This window comes from Phyllostomus hastatus, unplaced genomic scaffold (assembly GCF_019186645.2).
Source record: "Phyllostomus hastatus isolate PE091 unplaced genomic scaffold, TTU_PhHast_1.1 phas_scaffold_317, whole genome shotgun sequence".
NCBI lineage: Eukaryota > Metazoa > Chordata > Mammalia > Chiroptera > Phyllostomidae > Phyllostomus > Phyllostomus hastatus.
Window position 1 is genome coordinate 5,901,933 of NW_025334023.1, and position 18,524 is coordinate 5,920,456.

The following is an 18,524-nucleotide window of genomic DNA, read 5'->3' on the forward strand; positions in this document are numbered from 1 at the left end:
CCAGTCAAGTAAACAATTAAGTATCTTTCATTAACTAAGAAAGGAAATCATCTTTTATTGTCATCTCGCCGTAGCAGATGCTGGCACAGCTCACCCTTACCCCTCAGTACTAGGAGTCCAGTGCAAGCCAGCACGCAAGTGTGTGCAAGTCTTTGGGTGAGGTTTTTTCTTCTGACTTCAGGACAGAAGAGTTAAGTGTTCCTGAAAGTAGCCTTCAACCAGTAATCGACAGTAGTCTTTTACCCCATGGCTGGGATAAGTCTAAGATATGATGTACACTGTCTCTCAGATTCAACAGCCCGGCTACCTATGAAGTAACTTGATCTTTCCCTCTTCCGGGTCTCACTTCCCCCTCCTACAACAGTGTCACAAGGTATCACTTTACAAATAAACTACTTGCACTCATATTTTTATGTCAGGGTCTCTGCTTCTTGGGGATTCCTACGTAAAACAACCTCTTAGTGTTTGAATGAAAGCTACAGACCTTCTAAGAAAATGTAAACTAAAAAAAAATTTCTGGAAATATGTGCAAAGAGTTTACAGACAACCCAAAAGGCATACAAACACCCCAATTTAAAGAACCCTTCCTCCCTACAGATTCTACAGATTCAGGATGGCTGAGATCTTAATTATTTGATTAAGATCATTGTTGGAAGTGTACCACCAACTGTTCACTTATGTTGAAAAACATCCCTAACCCTTTCTGCATCATTGTTGGAGAGGAAGCATAATTCCCTCAATACTTAATTCCTTTGTGCATAAAATCAAATTGAAACTAAGACAACTGTTGGCTTAAGCTTCTATATTTTAAGAAAAACAAATGTTCCTAGAAGGACTAGTTTGCTAAGACTAGGTCCTTTGAAAAGCCTCAAATGTGAAATTTACAAGTGTTTTCATTTACATGTATTTCCATTTATGTATGACTTCCCTTGGAATTTTTTAAACTGCTGAGGGCCTCAAACAACAAACAGTACAAGTAAAGGTACTTGTGGCCATTTCCTTTGAAAATTAAGTTGGGACTTCATGCTAAAAGTCCAACTAACTAATGCACACTGCTCCCCTTCCCTCCCCTCCTGAAAAAAGTTCTATGCACTCAGTCTGTTTTTTTATTGTATTCTTTACCATTACAATTTAGTCCCCTAATAACTCCCGCCCCCCAATCACCACACTATTGTCCATGTCCATGAGTCCTTTTTCTTTTTCCTTTTCTAAGAGTATATTTTATTGATTATGCTATTACAGTTGTCCCGTTTTTATCTGTCCTTTATTCCCCTCCTCCTTTTACCCCATCTCCCACCTTAGTTCATGACCATGTGCCATACATATTTGTTCTTTGACTTCTCCATTTCCTATACTATTCTTTTTTTTTCTTTTTAAGATTTTGTTTTTAGATAGAGGGGAAAGGAGGGAGAGAGGGAGGAAAAAAAAAAACATCAATGTGTGGTTGCCTCTCACTAGCCCCCCAACAGGGGTCCTGGCCCACAACCCAGGCATGTGCCCTCACTGGGAATTGAACTGGTGATCCTTTGGTTCACAGGCCAATGCTCAGTCCACTGAGCCACACCAGCCAGGGCCCTATAGCATTCTTAACCTCCTCCTGTCTATTTTGTGCCTACCATTTATGCTTCTCGTTCCCCATACCTTTTCTCCCATTCTCCTCCCTCCCCCCCTCCCAGCTGATAACCCTCCATGTGGTCTCCATTTCTGTGATTCTGTTCCTGTTCTGGGAAGCACTTTATCTGCCCTTCTATTCTAAATGATAGCTTGGCCAGATAGAGTAACCTAGTGGTAGGTCCTTGCTTTTCATGACTTTGAATACTTCTTTCCAGTCCCTTTTTGCCTGCCTGTAAAGCTTCTTTTTTGAGAAACCAGCTGATAGCCCTGTGGGAACTCCTTTGTAGGTAACTGTCTCCTTTTCTCTTGCTGCTTTTAAGATTCTCTCCTTATCTTTAATCTTGGGTAACTTAATGATGATGTGCCTTGGTGTGTTCCTCCTTGGGTCCAACTTCTTTGGGACTCTCTGGGCTTCCTGGACTTCCCGTAAGTCTTATTTCCTTTGCCAGGTTTGGAAAGTTCTCCTTCATTATTTGTTCAAATAAGTTTTCAATTTGTTGCTCTTCCTCGTCTCCTTCTGGCACCCCTGTGATTTGGATGTTGGAACTCAGAGGTTCCTAAGCCTCTCCTCAGTTTTTTTAAATTATTGTTTCTTCATTCTGTTCTGTTCTGGTTGAATGTTTATTTATTCCTTCTAGTCCAAATTGCTGATTTGAGTCCCGGATTCCTTCCCTTCTCTTTTGGTTCCCTGTACATATCTCTTCATTTCACTTTTCATAGACTTCACTTTTTCCTCCATTTTGTGACCATAGTTAACCATTTCTGTGAGCATCCTGGTTACCAGTGTTTTGAAGTCTGCATCAGGCTAGTTGACTGTCTCTTCATTGCTTAATTTTTGGAGCTTTGATCTTTCATTTGGGCCATATTTCTTTGTCTCAGCACAGCTGTTACGTCATAAGGGGAGGAGCCTTGGGTATTTACAAGGGCGGGGCAACCCCAGTTGCTTCCTTGTGGTGCTGTATGTGCAGGAGGGGTCAGAGAGGGAACAATGCTGTTTGTTTGGCTCTTAGTAGTTTTCAGTCACTTCTGCTGCTACCCATAAGCAAACTGGACCCTTCTGGTACTGATTCCCAGTGGGTGGGTTTGTGTACATTCTAGGACCCTGTGGGTCTCTCCAACAAACTCTCCCATGATACTGGGTGTTGCTCCTGCCACCGCACCCCCCACAAAATTTTACAGCCAGAGGTTTTGAAGCTTCATTTCCCCATGCTGCAACCCTGGGTTGTGTGGTCTATCTCGCTCCCCCATTGTTCCCCCCAGTTTTGCGCATGCAAATGTGGGACAGCCCAGTCTGCCAGCAGCCGTCTCACCTGCCCAGTCCTCTAGTTGCCACCTTGCTACACGTCCTTTCCACCCAGGCTGCTGGTCCCCTCCTCCTACCATTCTGGATGAATGTTTCATCTTTAATCTTTGGTTGTCAGACATCCATACAGTTCAATTTTCTGGCAGTTCTGGTTTTTTGTTCTTAAACTCGTCCTTCTTTTGGTTTTATGAAGAGGCAAAGTGTATCTACTTATACCTCCATCTTGGCCAGAAGTCTTCTTTTCCCCTTTTTACCCATTTGTTCCAGACTCACCAAACCTGACATCCATTAACTACAGTAAATGGATGAGTCTTAATTTGGCAGCGTGTGACACTGGTGACCACTTCTTCCATGAAACCTAACCATACTATGATTTTTGAGTTTTCCTCTTTCTTTTAAAATTCCTTTGTAGACCTTATACTTCTGCCTTTTCTTCAAAGGTTTATTCTATTTTAGAACTTCATTTCTTTTGCTTTTAAATTATTTTGTCCATCTCTTTGCTACAAGTTAAATATGCTGTCTTATTGTGTTGGTTACGGATTATGTTCAAGTAACAGAAAACCTTAGATACCACAGTGGCTTCACAAATAAGGGGTTACTTTTTCCTCATATAACAGGAAGTCCAGGGTAATGAGTTTTTAGTTTTGGTTTAATGGCTCAACAAATTTATTACACTGAACTTCTTGAACTTCCCAAACATTACATGCTGTTTATTCACAGCCTTCACACCTTAGTTCCTGCAGTTTTCTCTATCCTCAACCGAAGTCTACTTACTCATCCTGATTTGTTTGGTTGTTGCTCCTTAGGAAAGCATTCCTTTATTCTTTTATATCATCCTTTTATCTTACCAGGATTAAGTGCCTCTGCTGAGTGTCCCAAAATGATTGTACTAATGCATTACACCAGGAGTGTCAAACTCATTTTCATGGGAAGCCACATCAGCTTCCTGGTTGCCTTCAAAGGGCCGAATGTAATTTTAGGACTGTATAAATGTAAATACTCCTTAACTAGGGGTAAGGTGCCGGGCCTGATAAAATAAGGTGAAGGGCTGCATTCGGGCCACAGGCCTTGTGTCTGCCACCTGTGCATTACACTATATCATTTATGCCTGTTTGATCACCTATATCCCACATTAAGTAGATCTGTATCTTCAGCACCTAGGACAGTGCCTAACGTATAAATTTGTGAAAGACTTGTTCAATGAATGGATGATTTATACTAAAAATAAAGAAAAAAATCACAACATTTTCATAAACACGATTTCTACTAACCTATAAACAATAATACATGTTTTTTACTCGTACTTAAAAAACCAGGTAAGAACACAACACATTTCTAAAACCACTAAAGGAAACATGTAAATGAGAACATCTGTTCTGGCAATGTACATTTATCCCTCAATCAACTATGACCCCTGCTATCAACTTACAAGTGGCCAACAGTAAACTGGCTTCCATGAGTGAGCAAGCTTCCTAACATACAGGAGAACAGACTAAGCAAAAAAAATAAGCAAAACTGAAGAGACCATGACTTGTAATACCCTTCCCAGTTGGGCACCTTACCCCCAGCCTCAAACAACCACTGATATGCCTTTTGTCCCTATGGTTTTGTTTTTCCTCAAGTTTCATATAAATGGAATCATATAGTACATGCTCATTTTGTCTGGCTTTCTTCACTCAACATAGTATTTTGAGATTTACCCATGTTTTGCATTTAACAGCAGTTCACTCCTTTTTAATGTGACTAGTATCCCACCTGTATAAATATATTTGTCCAATTATCTAGAGAATGTTTGGGTTACTTCTAAGTTTAAGTAAAGCTGCTATTAAACATTTATGAGCAAGTCTGACATAACCATTTCTAAAGTATAATGATTAAAATCATTTATATTTAATATGATTATTGATATTACTGAATTTTAATCTATAATCACATCATTTGTTTTCAACATTTTTTTATTCCTTTTATCCATTAGTTCCTTCCTTCCTTTGGATTAACTGAGCATACATTAGCATTCATTTAATATCCACTAATGGCTAATTAGGCATACTTCTCTCTTTTAAAAAATGGTTTTAGAGAGAGGAAGGAGGAGGGGAGGAGAGATCGATTTATTGTTCCACTTTTTAATGTACTCATTGGTTGTTTCTTGTGTGAGCTCGAACCAGATAATGAACTCACAAGTTTGGAGTATCAGGGATGACGTTTTAACCAACTAAACCACCCAGCCAGAGCCAGGAATACTTCTTTATTTTAACATTTAGTTGTTGCTCTAGGTTTTATAATATGCATTTTTAACTCAACACATTCTACCATCAAATGATATTTTCCCACTTCACATTACATGTGAACACTTTTTACTCAACAACATTGTACTCATCCTCTTCCCTGCTTTTATCCTTTATACTAAGATTGTCATACATGTTACAAAAACTTACAAAGTATTGGATTTTGTTCTATAAAATTATCTTTTTGAAAGACAAAACTTGGGAAATTTTAATTACTCATATATTTATCGTTGCTTGCACTCATCTCTTTGTCTATATCCAAGCTATCATTTGGTCCATTTTCCTTCTGTCTAAAGAGAACTCTTATAGTATGTCAGCTAGCTGATAACAAATTCTCTGGTTTTATTTGTCTGAAAAGATTTTTATTTCACTCGCATTTTCAAAGGACATTTTCTTGAATGCATATGGTAACAGTTCTTTTCATTCAGTACTTTTAAAATGCTTCATTATCTCCTAGTTTGCAGTTTCTGACAAGAAGTCTCCATTGTTTCTCTGCATGTAATACTCATGTGTCTTTTTCTTTGGTTGCCTTCAAAATTATCTCTTTAACCTAGTTCTTAGGAATTGTTTATGTCTTGGTATTTTGTGTTTGTCCTGCTTTTCATTTGCTGAGATTAATGAATCTGCTAGTTTATCATTTTATCAAATCTGGAAACTTTTCTGTCATGATTTCTTACAATATTTTTGGCTCTATCCTCCTCTTAGGATGTCAACTACACTTTATTACACCTGCTTGGTATTGTTCCACAGACCAGTGAATCATTTGATTGTTTTCAGTTCTCTCTCTCTGCTTCATTATAAGATAAAGGCTATTGCTGTATCTTCAAGTTCACCAGTCTATTCTTTTGCACTGTCCAATCTGTTGTTAAATCCTTTTCACCTTTTTTTTTAAATTTCAGACACTTAGTTTTCATCCCTAGAAGTTCTACTTGGTTCTTTTTTATAGCTTCCATTTGTCTACTCATTAGGTTCATATTTTTCTTTAAACATACTTATTAGATATAATAGCTATTTGAACAACCTTGTCTGCTAGCTGTATCACCTCTGTCATTTCTGAACCCTGATTATGGGTTATACAGGACCTACTTCTTGGCATGTCTGGAAATTTCTCCTTGGATGCTGAAAAATATCAATGTTACACTATAGTGACTGAGTGTATGAGATCATTCCGTAAAGATTTGGGCTTTGTTTTGGTAGTCAGTTATTTACACATCCATTTGATACCTCTGAGGACTTTTCTGTCTTTAATATATAACAAATCCACTGGGTTCTTCACTGAATGCCTTGGGTACTCCAAAGGACCTACTCTTCATTCACTCTGTCTGGTCAGAGTTAAGTATCTCCTGCATAAGCTCAGGAATATTCTGCGAATAATTCCCTGACATTCACTGCCTGGTGTTACAGAGTTTCACTTCACGCGTTCATGACCTCATGTTCAGCAGACTCAAGGGGACCTTGAAGTCTTTTGTCTACATAGGTCCTTTCTTTTCAGAACCTGGCCATTGCAATTTCTCACTGCCTAAACCTTTCCAAAACCCAGTCTTTGCCTCCTCAACAGAGTGAGGTTTCCAGGCTCTCATTAGTACCCTCCCCCTGCTCCTGCGGTACCAAAGTTGCTTCCAGGAAGGAAGCCAAAGTAGTTACAGAGCTCGTCTCCTTTATTTCTCCTCTCTCTTTATGGTATAATATCTAAAAAGCGATGGTTTGTATATTTTAGTCCAGCTTATTAGCTGTTTGTAACAAGAGGGTAAAGATTCCTTATCATTCCATCATGGCCAAAGATAGAATTCTTAATTTTTAAAACAAAATTAAAGACATATGTATGTCAGCAGATCATATGAATTTAAAGAATAAATTATAAATGGATCTAGTTTTTTATACATGACTACCTAAAAAGGGGCTAGTCATGCCAGAAAGACCAATCATATGATGAGACAGTTGGGACTCTGAGCCACGTTGTATCAGTCCCACATTCATGGAGGGGAAAGAGACTGGAGATTAAGTTCAATCACTGGCCAAACTCCAAAAAGCCCCTGCTATACCTAAGATCAATGGAGGCTCCAGACTGGTGAATACACTGATGTGCTGGGAGGGTGATATGCCCTGATTCCACAGAGAAAGAGCACAGAAGCTCTACACTGGCACCCTCCTGGATTTTGCCTTATATGTGTATCTCTTTATCTGACTGGTCCTAAATTGTTTCCTTTAAATAAAAACCATAAATGTAAATACAGCACTTTTCTGAGTTTTATGAGTCATTCCAGCAAATTATCAAACCTGAAGTGGGTCATGGGATCTTGCAGCTGGCATCTGACTTGGTGGCTTACTGGTCACTGCACCATTAAAACCTACGGAATCTGATGTTAGCTCCAGGCTGATGGAATCAAAACTGAGATATTTATGTTGCAAATAAAAATGACAAATAATTGACATCAAAATAAACAATTACTATAAATCAATAAAAACATAACCACAAAGAAAAATGGGGAAGGCTACTATAAAAAAAGATGATTTACAGAAGGGAAAACAAAATAGCTGAAAAACATGAAAAAGTGTTCAACCCTATCATTGTAACAATAAGAAAACTAATTCACAACCACATTATCAAAAACGTAAAAGTCTGACAATACCAAGTGTTGATTATCTAGATAAATGGGAAAGGGAAACCTCATACACTGCCGGCAACATATAAATTAATAAAGCTAAGAGCAAACTGGCTAAAACAAAACTTTATACACCCTTCGGTCCAGCAAATCTGCCTCTAGACAAAGCTGCAGCATTACTCTTAATAGCGCAACATATAAACCTAAAAATCAATTTAAAAAAATGATAGTATTTTCATGTAACAGGATACTTACATAGCAGTTCAAGTGAATAACTAAAATAACATGCACCAACAGGGATATATTTCAAAAACAGTGTTGATAGGGAAAATAAGGAAGTTGTACAGGAATGAGTACAGTATTATACCATTTACATATAAAGTTTTAAAGAATATCAATCCATACCATGTATTGTTTATGGATTCAAAAATATATACTCGGCATAAAACTGTTCGTGGGAATAAACTCCTAAATTTAGGACAGTGGGTGCCTGTAGGAATAGAGGAAAGAGACTCAGGACAGGAGTAACATGGGCTTTAAACAAATCTGTGGTTTTAGTATTTTAAAAAGTAAATGCAAAAGCAAGGTTATTGGAAGAAAAAAAAAAGACACATCCTAAAAAAGTCCAGAGCTACAGGGATTCAAAAAATCATAAAAATCTTTCAGGAATGAAACTTACTTATAAAGGAATAAAAATCAGACAGATTTCTCATCAGCAATAGTGGATGCTAGAAGATATAAGGGCAGAAGCATCAAAGTTCTAGAGGCACTCAGAACAGGGGAAGATAAATCTATTTTCGGACATGCAAGAACTCAAAGTTCACCACCTACAAATTATATTTGAAAAAATATAATACAGCAAAAGAATTAATCTAAGAGGATAAATGTGGGAATCAAAAATAGCGGTAATCAAATAAACTACTAAAACATGTCGTTTAATTTAAATAATTGTTGAGAAGCATTAAAATAAATGAAGGATAATATAAAACTAAAAGTCTCAAGTAGTTCAAACGTGGCAGGTTAGGTGTAGCACTAAGGGGAAGAGGCAGGGAAAGAGACTACTAAGATTCTTACATTAAAGCAATTAATTGTGCTCTAGTTATCTACCTTAGGGAAAAATGGAAAATATCTCCCAATATGAATTTCCTTGTGGATAGATTATTTACATTATTAATAATTCTAGCTGAGGAAATATATAATTTCTTTAAGTGGTAATATTTTGTCTTTTAAGATGATGGAACTATCCTGCACTAATTAAATGTCCTGAGATCAGACTTTAATTATAACTCAAGTACCATTACAGGTTTGAGTTACTACATAGTGTCTAGTAGTATTTTAACAGTGGAGAAACAGTCACCCCTAATATGGAATTCAACTCAAACATTTCTGCTAGAGAATCTTTCAAATTAATCAAGAATTACTTAGTAACTAGCAACCCACACAAACAACACACGTTTATTTGCCTGCTCCCCATCTATATAATACTCTCAATCCAGACAACATATTTAACTGTTTCTCAATTTAGACACATATCTGTTTCTCAATTTAGAACAGCATTTCAATTTATTGGAAGTTCCATTTCTTTCTTTGTAGGGATGGGGGGGACAGAAAGAATACCCAACAACTAGCAAATCTTCACCCAGAACAAAGTAATCTCTAAAATTACAAAAAGAATTTTTACAAATGAAAATGACAGAATACCTCAATTTAAAAGCTTTATCTATGAAAGAATACAACTGAACACCAATGCCAAGACAGTTTTAATTACCTTAAGTACATATATAACATATCATAAAAAAACCACCCTTAACAAAATATAGAAATATATATATGTAATATATGTATAGTAACTTAAATAACTCACAAAACAAAAAGCTGTCAAATGAGATATATTGCCATAATCTGTTTATTCAAAGTAAGCTTTTAGTAAGTTATAAAATTAACACATCTAGGTCTTCAAATAGTGCTTGTATATGTGTACAGGAATTCTGAATTTTTAAAAATAGAGAATCACACCCTTCCTCCATAAACCCTGGGATTTTGTGAGAGTTTCTTTCCACAATAAATGTCACCATGAACTACCCACTCTCTAAGCCAGCAGCCTGGGAATCACACTAAACTCTTCTTACTCACAGACCCTTCACATCAATCCATGTTCTTGTCACTATGTTCTTGTCAATTCTACCTACAAAACCTCAGATCTAACCTTCCTTCTCACTTCCCACAGCCACTGCCCCAATTCAGGTCTCACAGTAATATTATAACAATCTCTAGCTGATTTCCTTACCTCCAAGCTGACCCCTCTGCTTTTCCAACAACTCAAAAAATTTTAGTTTCAGAAATAAAAATTTCAGTTCACACCTGGCGGAGATGATATAAAAACAACTCAGAGAAACTGAACTGGGATTACTTTGTTTAATTTTAAAAGGTAAATAGCAGGGAAGTAATAATGACTTTTACCTGAGATGTCTTAGAAACTATAAAAGAAAAACATTTTAAAACTGTATTTGAAGATTCCTATAAAAAGTAATAAACTTAGAAAACAGAGGTTAACACATATGGTTTGGCATGCAGTTAAGACATGATATAACCACAGAATCCAAGAAAGGAATTGAAAGATTACTATTACAATACCCAAGATGGAGAAGACCTTGGAAGAAACACCTAAAGAAGGAAGGGAGGGAGAAGAGGAGAAAGAAAAACAAGCGTAGGGAAGGAGGAGATTCAGTAGGATGTGCCATCTTTGTAAGTAATATCCAATCTCTAGCAAGTAAAGGATGAAAAAATAGTAAAAAATACATCAAATATTCATTATTACTAATTTGAAATGTGACATTTATTCATTCAACTAACATTTGAATGTCTACAATGTGCTAAGTACTATGCTGGGTTCAAAGTAAAATAAGGCAAAATGCATTCTTTATGGAACTTACAGTCACTGACAATTTGCCTTCATGTAATACACTTTTTGTTTAGCTTTAAAGAAAATACTTCAAGGCATTTATAACTTACATGCCCCAATCTAATTTTCTCACATAGTCTAAAGTTCCTCAATCACAAATCTTTTGGAAACCTAATGCCTAAAGTTAACAACTGCCTGTACAATCCAGAATGCATCACACTTCTAAGCCTTTTCCCATGCTGTTCTCTACCTGGAATGCTTTTCCATCTCCTAATCAACCATTTAAATTTCCACGATAACTACAGTGATGCTAATGATATGCCCCAGGAGAACTTAGGTACTTGCTCTTTTATTCTCTCAAAGCAGTTATACTTCTTTGTAATTGTTTGCATAACTAGATTCATGCAAAGATGGCCATGTAAACATGATACAAATATATGCTGTCTATAAGAGACACACTTTAGAATCAAAGAAACAAGCAAGTTAAAAGGATGGGGAAAGATATATATACATCATGAAAAGCAGTAACCTAAAAGACAGCTGGAGTAGCTATACTAGTACCAAGACAAAACAGACTTCAAGACGAAAATTGAAGTAAAGTACCAGGACAAATAGGTGAGAACAGACATTCCTGGCTACATATCAGAATTGCTGATGTCCCCTTCCCCTCCTTTAGCACTTGGTGCCAACTACCTGCACTCCTCTTTCCTCTACTGCCACCCCACTTCCTGGGTCAGCCAAAGCCATGGTTTTGGAGACCTGAAAAGTACACCAGCTACTAGGTGCGCTCAACAGCTACCTGGCGGAAAAGAGCTAAATCGAGGGCTATATGCCATGACAAGCAGATGGGGCTGCATTTGAAGTAGTCTATGGCCCACAACCTGCCCACTGGTATGGTCCCCCATGTTGGTACAATCTTGACATCAAGTCTTATGAAAAGAGCAGGCCAACCTACCAGGAGTGAAGGAAGCTTTGGGCAAGGATGGCCCCCAGTGTGGAAGACACCACTGCAAGTGGAGCAACAGGGTACAAACAGATGCTGATGTTGGTCTCTTTGTATCTAATGAGGAGGAGGAAAGCAAAGAAGTGAGGGAGCTAAGAGAAGAATGCCTTAAACCGTGTGACTCAAAGAAGTCAAAAAACATGCACTTGCTGCCAAGTCTTCCATCTTACTGGGATGAGAGTTGGATATGCAAAATTAGGTAAGTGTGTTGGGAGCGTTCAAACTTGGCCTGGGGCTCTTCTAAACTGGTTCCAGTGAAACCAGTATGGAATCAAAAAACTTCAATTACAGTGTGTAGTTGAAGACAATAAAGCTGAAACACATATGAGCAGATCACTGCTTTGAGGACTCTGTACTGTACAGAGTATGGATGTGGCTGCTTTCAGCAAGGTTTAAAATCCGTCATGGATAACTGTCCTTAAATAAAAGCTTGGAGAATCTCTCATGCCAGGGCCACAATCTCCAAATATTCTGATCTTATGCAATGTGGTAAGGCCCAGGCATCAGTATTTTTCAAAAGGACTCCCTAAGGTGTTTCTAATGTGTAGCCACAAATAGTTAATTAAACCACCCAATTATAATAAAGGTTGAAAACCACTGAGCAAGAAGGAAAAAGCAAGACCACTTCTCTACTTAGGGTAAATGGAAGTCATAACAATAGGGGAATGAACCCTGGGGGCTTTTGATGACACACTGCACAAAACTTTACAACTACAGGAGATAGAGTCTTATTTCAAAAAGAGTCAAGAACAGAACTATTCCCAAATCGAAGCAATGATAAGCAGGTAAAGATTCACATTCAAGGCATTCAAGTGTACCAATGAACTTGTTTTTCTTTACTTTTGGTATACACGTATCTCAGTATCCCATTATAATAGTGTGCTTTTTAAAATAATGCTCATATTAATACAATTAGAACTTTTTAAAGTAACAAAGCATAAATGAGTAGAAAAGATTCAGGAGCCTAAGTGTTCAGATGAAGACCATGAATTAAATAATTGGAGAAAAATCTGCTCGTACAAAGACAGTTTATAGTGCCATGGGAGTTTAAAACTGGGTGAACTGTGCACGTTACAATCATAAACAGCACAGCTGAGGGGACAATACAGTGGTTAAGACTAGGGTTCTTGAAACCAGTTCACCCAGTTTTAAACTACCACAGCACTATAAACTATCTTTGTACTAGCAGACTTTTCGCTAATTCTTTGACACTGTGTAATTCAGACAAATTAATTACCTCTCTCTAAGACTCAGTTTCTTTATAAAGTAAAAATAGTAACAGTAATAGAGTGGTTTTGAGGATTAAATAATCATGGTAAAAAGACTTTAGTACAGAGTCTGGGTCAGCAGTAAGCTCTAAACACTACAACATTGTTACTAAAAGTATTTAACCTATAAAATTATGGTGAAGCATCATATACTCCAAAGTCCCTCATTTTTGCATTTTTGTAATTTATTTTTGTTTCTATCAAAGATGGGAATGGAGACTATAAAACTGACAAGATAAGGTTGAAAAAGGAGGCCCAAAATATGGGAAAGTAGGAAAGAAAAAGAATAAGACAGTTTTATCATAGTGAATCAAGCCAAATAAGCATAGAAGCAGGCTATAGAAGAAAAAGGCCATGAGGATAAAAAGAATGACAAGGACAAACCAGCTGATCAGTCAAAATTTATAGAACAAAAAGAAAAATCTCCAACCCCAGCTAGTGTGGCTCAGTTGGTTGGGCATCGTCCTGCAACCAAAAGGTAGCCAGTTTGATTCCGGTCAGGTCATGTGCCTGGGTTGCAGGTTTGGTCCAGGACAGGGCACGTACAGAAGGCAGCCAATCCCTGTTTTCCTCCTTCTCCTTCTCTCCCCTCCCCCAAGATCAAAAATTAAAATTAAAAACAATTTTTTATTCTCATTTTAAAATGAGGAATGCTATGGAATATCTGGATTTAGATGCTGGCCCAAGTTAGCACTACTAGAGATGGTTCCTTTATGGTTCTAACAAAGTAAAGCTTGGGCCCTGGCTGGTATGGCTCAGTGGATTGAGTGCCGGCCTGCGAACCAAAAGGTAGCCGGTTCAATTCCAAGTAAAGACATGCCTGTGTTGTGGACCAGGTCCCCAGTGGGGGTGTGTGAGGGACAACCACAATTGATGTTTCTCTCCCTCTCTTTCTCCCTCCCTTCCCTCTAAAAATAAATAAATAAAATCCTTTTTTAAAAAGTAAAGCTTAAAAAGACTTTAGTGGGAATATAAATTAAGCTCCATTATATATTTTTAATGTTATTGATTATGCAATTACAGTTGTCCCATTTCCCCCCTTCATTCCCCTCCACCCTGCACACCCCCTCCCACCCACATTCCCCCTTTAGTTCATGTCCATAAGTTCTTTAGCTTCTACATTTCCCATACTAGTCTTGCCTCTCCCTGTCTATTTTCTACCTACCATCTATGCCTATTCTCTGTACCTTTTTCCCTTCTCTCTCCCTCCCACTCCCCTGTTGCTAACCCACCATGTGACCTCCATTTCTGTGGTTCTGTTCCTATTCTAGCTGTTTGCTTAGTTTGCTTTTGTTTTCGGTGTGATTATTAATAATTGTGAGTTTGCTGTCCTTTTACTATACATTTTTTTATCTTCTTTTTCTTAGATAAGTCCCCTTAACATTTTATATAATAAGGGCTTGGTGATGATGAACTCCTTGAACTTGACCTTATCTGAAAAGCACTTTATCTGCCTTTCCATTCTAAATGGAAGCTTTGCTGGGTAGAGCAATCTTGGATGTAGGTCCTTGCCTTTCATGACTTGGAATACTTCTTTCCAGCCCCTTCTTGCCTGCAAGGTCTCTTTTGAGAAATCAGCTGACACTCTGATGAGAGCTCCTTTGTAGGTAACAGTCTCCTTATCTCTTGCTGCTTCTAGGATTCTCTCCTTCATTTTAATATTGTGTAATGTAATTACGATGTGCCTTAATGTGTTCCTCCTTGGGTTCAACTTCTTTGGGACTCTCTGAGCTTCCTCGACTTCCTGGAAGTCATTTATTTCCTTTGCCAGACTGGGGAAGTTCTCCTTTATTATTTGTTCAAATAACTTTTCCAGTTGTTCTCTTCCTCTTCTGGCACCCCTATAATTCAGATGTTGAAACGTTTAAAGATGTCCTGGAGGTTCCTCTCCTCATTTTTTTGAATTCTTGTTTCTTCATTCTTTTCTGCTTGGTTGTTTCTTTCTTCCTTTTGGTCCACTCCACTGATTTGAGACCCAGTTTTCTCCCATCACTATTGGTTCCCTGTGCATTTTCCTTTATTTCACTTAGCGTAGCCTTCATTTGTTCACCTAATTTGTAGCCAGATTCAACCAATTCTGTGAGCATCCTGATTACCAGTGTTTTGAACTGATAGGCTGACTATCTGATAGGCTGACTATTTCTTCATTGCTTAGTTGTATTTTTTCTGGAGCTTTGATCTGTTCTTCTGTTTGCCCCCCCCCCCTTTTTTTGTCTTGACGCACCCATTACATATGAGGGGCAGAGCCTTAGGTGTTCACCAGGGCAGGGCAACCCAGGTGCTGGGTTGTGACACTCTATGTGGGGGTTGGGGTCCAAGAGCGAACAGTGGCACTTGCTCTGCTCTCTGTCGGATTTCGGTCTCTTCCACTGCTTCCGCCAAGCAAACTGGGCCTTTCTGGTGCTGATTCCCAGGTGGGTGGGTTTGTGTTCATTCTAGAACCCTGTGAGTCTCTCCAACAAACTCTGCTGTGAGGCTGAGAGTCTCTCCCAGTACTTCAACTTCCCCCACAGGTGTTTGCAATTGGTGTTTCGAGGCTTTATTCCCCCTCCCTGGGACCCTGGGTTGCTGCTGTCTGTCTCACTCCCCAGTTTCACCTGGTTTATCTCCGCACAAATGTGGGACCCTAAGGTCAGCCACCTTGCGTGTTGTGCCCTGCTCCACAATCACCCCCTCGCTGGGTCCAACCAACATGTCAATTACTTCCAATCATCGATAGAAAGAATGTCATTCTCTTACGTTGGGCAAATCTTTATTTACCAGTTTATAAGATTTAATTCTTAAAAGAAGTTTTAACCAGAGCTTGGGGCTATTATTATAGGACAGAATGGGGGGAGGGGGACTATTCACCTCATAAACATTTGTGCCTGCCCTCAAGGAGTTTACAGTCTCATAGGCTAGACAGTAAGTACAAAAAGTGTTATTCGCACTGTGATATAAAATCTACACAGGGCAGAACATAAAGGGTAAGGAAGCAGAACTGGTTAATTTAACTTGAGAGACAGAAGAAGCAGAGAGAAAAAATACACAGAGCACTTGATGCTTAAAGGGCAGATTAACGATGGACAATAATGCAATGAGTAGGCAAGGGAAGGGAAAGAACTCAGATACGAGGATGAGGAAAAGGCATAAAAATGTGGAACAACCTTTCATTTCTTCAGAGATCTACAAGCAGTTCCACACAACTAAAACAGCAATGGCAATAGAAAAGTGAAGTTGAATAAAAAAGAGGATAACGAGACACTCAAGACTCCAAACAAAGTAGAAGGTATGTCAGAGGTCAAGGTGTAGGATGGCTTCTTAGCTACAGATTTGGATGAGTTGGTGGATGACTGTAATATTCACTGTAAAAGGTAAGTCAGGATTAAAAGTAAATAAAAGCAGCAACACAATTTTCTTTCTATAAGGCCTCTTACAAGACTACTTAAAAAACATTTTTTTTTATCCTCACGAGGACATTTTTTCATTGCTTGAATAGAAAGAAGAAGGGAGAGCGAAACACTGATGTGAAAGAGAAACATTGATTGATTGGCTCCCATAGGTGGTTGGACCCAAGATCAAACCCACAACCTACCTAGGCATATGCCCTGAGCGAGATCTGAGCCCGCAACCTTTCTGGTGTACAGGACAACTTCCCACCACTGAGCCACACCAGCCATGGCTAGAAGACTACTTTCTTTTTTTCTGAGATATAACTGACACATAACATTATCTTCAAAATTTGTATACATTGCAAAATGATTACCACAATAAATCTAGTTAACATACATCACCATACACAACTGCAAATTTTTTCTTATGATGAGAACTTAAGATCTACTCTCTTAACAACCTTTACTTCTTCCGTTTTTTTAGGAGTTTAAAGTGAAAAAGTTTATTAGTGAAGCAATGATGCAGAGAGTGGATACTCCACAGACACAGCAGACCTTTCAACAACTTTTCTTTTTAAAGATTTTATTTATTTACTTGTAGAGAGAAGGGAAGAGAGGGAGAAAGAGAGGGAAACATCAATGTCTGGTTGCCTCTCATGCGCCCCCTACTGGGGGACCTGGTCCACAACCCAGAATGTGCCGTGCCTGGGAATTGAACCAGCGACCCTTTGGTTTGCAGGCTGGCACTCAATCCACTGAGCCACACCAGTCAGGGCTCAACAACTTCTAAATATACAATACAGTATAATTAACTAATAGTCACCCTATTATAGCTTATATCCCCATGATTTATTTATTTTATAACAAAGTTTGTATCTTTTGATCACCTTCACCATTTCAGTTTGTGGTAGGAGACTACTTTCGATTGTGTGTGTGTGTGTGTGTGTGTGTGTGATTACCAAAGAAATACATAATTAGCATAGAAAATAAAAAGTGGAAAGAATATTAAGAAAAACCAAAGAAAAAATAAATACCATTAAGCCTACATTCCAGAAAAGGATTAAGATGAACATGTACAAATACAGGGAGGGGAAGCATATAAATAGACTACAAAACTAAATAAATTAAAAAACAATGCAAAGCTAAACAATTTATAAAACAAAATTTACTAATGTATATACCACTACAAAGTACACGTTATACTTGCTCATATGAGAATTAAAGAAAAAAAAATCTGATTGCTTCATTGTCTATCTTTGCTGCTAAATTTTGAGCTCGGTAAAGGAAAGGATCTTATCTATTTTGATCATTAATGAATACGCAGAACATTAGCATGCCTGGCACATAGAAGGTAATCAATTAACATTTGTTGAAAGAACAAATCTTTTTTTTTTTTTAACGAAGGCTCAGATTACACTCTCAAGCAATAGCTAATTCTATAAAAATTCTAACATAAAAAGAAAATAGATAGCAAATACCCTAGTACCCTTTGTAATGAGATCTACTACACAGCAAAACAGAAAAACAACAAAAACCATCCAGGCACATATTAACACTACACTCATCAGTTAGATGGCCAAAGACAATTTCTTAAATTCAAGAACACACATAAATACCTTCCCTGAATACATGCTTCAGGTTAAAATGTACTTTGGGTATTGATTGCTCTTACATGTTCACACTGCATGTGATTGTACATCTCACCAAAAAACTGCCATAGAGATCATTTTAGTTTATTAGTTAACAGATTAGAATTCACTTAATAAAGTCCCAGAAAAAAAATATTAGTTTTTGGTATAGTAACAAGCTCTCAATTTACCTACTTCTTACTAGATTAGAAAATCCTTGAAAGGGCCTGTTTCAACCATTTTTTAAAAAACAATCCCCACAAGGTTTATGGTACTTGCATATAGCAGATACTTAACACACATATTAACTATTAAAGTAGCTAATAAATGCTCACCTTTCTTAACAGCTAAGAAATTAACATAAACTTCAAGGCAAATGTCCTATTAATTAAAAACCAAGTTAGTCAATTTGCATTAACAGGCCCAATTTAGTCAGAAAAATCCTTCTGTCCTGTTAGCTCCAATCCTGGGACAATGCCAGCAACCTCCCTCCAAACCTCCGTTAACTTTTGATTACCTCAACTCTGTGATATACAAAAAAGGATGG

The 18,524-nt window shown here is 37.8% G+C and overlaps 1 protein-coding gene and 1 pseudogene across 3 annotated transcripts in view; one reads left to right on the plus strand and one right to left on the minus strand.

Annotated features, from left to right (window-relative positions):
• The window catches only part of RSF1 (remodeling and spacing factor 1), a 113,635-nt gene that overhangs the window by 89,410 nt on the left and 5,701 nt on the right, over positions 1 to 18,524 (minus strand). The gene's annotated exons all lie outside the window — the stretch shown is intronic.
• On the plus strand, positions 11,362 to 12,055 carry LOC123805294 (annotated as a pseudogene).